The sequence below is a fragment of the Microtus ochrogaster genome, unplaced genomic scaffold, assembly GCF_000317375.1.
Source record: "Microtus ochrogaster isolate Prairie Vole_2 unplaced genomic scaffold, MicOch1.0 UNK81, whole genome shotgun sequence".
Classification (NCBI taxonomy): Eukaryota; Metazoa; Chordata; class Mammalia; order Rodentia; family Cricetidae; genus Microtus; species Microtus ochrogaster.
In genome coordinates this window covers 574,303-576,933 of record NW_004949179.1, presented here as the reverse complement: position 1 = coordinate 576,933, position 2,631 = coordinate 574,303, and positions in this window count along the sequence as shown.

Below are 2,631 nucleotides of genomic sequence, written 5' to 3'. Positions count from 1 at the left end.
TTTGGAGCCTGTCCTGGAACTAGCTCTTGTAGACTACGCTGGCCTCAAACTCACAGAGATCCACCTGCCTCTGCCTCCCAAGTGCTGGGATTAAAGGCATGTGCCACCACCGCCTGGCTAACCTTCAACAAATGAACAAAATTAAAATATGAATAAATGGTGTTGTCATTGTTCTGACAGACACAGGTGCAGAAGTACCAATAATTTCATCAGAATCTTGGCATCCAAATTGGCATCTTCAGGATATAAATTTTCAGTTTTTAGGTATTGAAACTTTATATCAGATAAAGCAGGACATGAGATGGGTCAAATTTATAAGGCCAGAAACACAGAGAGAAATACTAAAATCATATGTGGCTAACATAGCAATGAATTTGTGTAGATGTGATTTGTTACAGCAAAGGAATACTCAGATTAACATTCTCTCAATTTCAAAACAAACTATAAATTCATGTATGTTTCTGGGGAAAATATTAGAAGGTATTATAATGAGCAGTCATTGACCATTCAGGTTATATAAGAACAGGGCACAACAGCTGCTAATATTTCAAGGGCACCAATCGCCCTACCTTTCAAATTGTTCACAGACAAACCTGTATGGGTGGAGCAATGGCCTTTAACAATGGAGAAGCTACAGGCTTTAGAACAGCTGGTACAGGAGCAACTAGATGCTCAGCATATTGAAGAATCAACCAGCCCTTGGAATTCTGTCTTTGTTGTTAAAAAGAAATCTGGAAACTGGAAATGGTAGCAGATATAAGAGTTGTTAATAAGGTGATTCAGCCAATGGGTTCTCTACAGTCTGCCATTCCTTTGCCTTTGCTATTGCCTAAAGGATAATCTCTTATAGTTACTGATTTAAAAGACTGTTTCTTCACTATACCTTTACAAGAAAAAGACAGAGAAAAAATTGCATATGAAGGCGTAAGTCACAAACAATCCCACAACAGTTCAGAATTATGAATAATTTCGTTTTCTCAATAAAAAAAACTTTAAAAAAGAATTATGAATAATAAAAGAGTTATTTATTTAAGGGGAAAACTTAAAGGTCACTGTCCTATACAACAGCCCTCTGAGCAAACAGGAACAGAGTCTAGTAGCTGGAAGTGGGAGCCAGAAGCAAGAGAGCAATCACACAGCTACTGCTTCTTTTTAAAGCAAAAGAGACCACACCCAAGTGGGCTGGTATCTTAAAGGCTATTGGCTGAAGGAGCAGATGGAGCTCCCACAGCACCTCCCCCTTTTGTTTAAATAAGAGAGTTCCAAACCAATACAAAATAATATACATTAGGAAGAGATAGCAAATATAAGATTAGAATTACAACCAGCATAAACAATATTAAGCATGGAACATATGCTAAGTGTTTTAACAAACATTCTATCCTAAGGAGTCTAAGTCTTGTATTGGAAATGGCTTGGCTAGACCATAAGAGGACGGTAACTATGACTATCTAATCTTCAATTCTATCAAAGGCCTGAGAAGGGAGATAATATTACTTGAGTAGGCAGGAAGTGCAATCAAGCAGCTTCCAAAATGTGCAGTAGATGACAGAGACAACTGGCTGCCTGAGCAATCACACAAAGTCTCATTTGCAATGTGGAAGCAGCCAACTTTAGCTAAGGCCTAAAGTAACTGACAGACCATTTTCAGAGGCAGGAAAATTTTCAAAACCATCTTATCCTGTCTTGGCAAGATTTCACAGTTTTGCTTATCCAATTCTGGATATCATGTACCTTGTCAGTGTTTGAGGCATGGGCAGTTCCTTAACCAAAGGCCAGATTTGCCAAGAAGAAAACAAGCTCCTAGTGGAGTGTCTTTGGTACTCAACATTCTCTCGGGAATAGATTGGTGCTGCCAGAGGCAATCATGTCTCGTATCAACAGAACCCTAAGTTATTTAAATGCCATGTTCCACAGATCCTTGAAGTGGTTGAAGATTCCCTATATAGACGGAATACAATCTCTATGTATCTAAAGAACCTGATTGATCTGACTGTATTGCAACAAACATGAACAACTATTGACCTATAATAATTAATACCTGTATAACTTAAAGAATAAAACTTCATGTCAGAATATCAAATAATCTGTAAACAAATGTGCAACAAATGAGGACAATGACCTCAAAATGTAAACAATCTATAAGTATCTTGATCAGAGGTAAAAGTAATATATCATGCAATATGAAAATATACCCTAAAATCGTATCAATATACAAAATGTCCTAAACCAAGATAGAAACATGCATATATACAATCTGCCAAAATAACTTTGCATAGGTGTACAAATAATGTAAACAAAAGTAACAAATATAATTTGAACTTGTATCAATATACAAAAACTATACCAATGTAAATTATCCATAAATAATAGCTCACAAGTATTCACTCTATTACCCACTATTACTATCCCTTTTTTTTTGAACAAACATAGTTTTTACCCCAACTTTCTATCTACTACAAGTAATAATCAACAACCCCTAAACAGTGTTCCCAACCCTATGGACAAACTATTTTTGGGATGGGGCATCATCTTCTAGAATTGCTTCCTGCTGCCATGGGGACAATGATCTCTTTAATGGGATCCTGCAAAATTAAAGTGATGGTTAAGTTTCCAAATTACTGTCTAGTA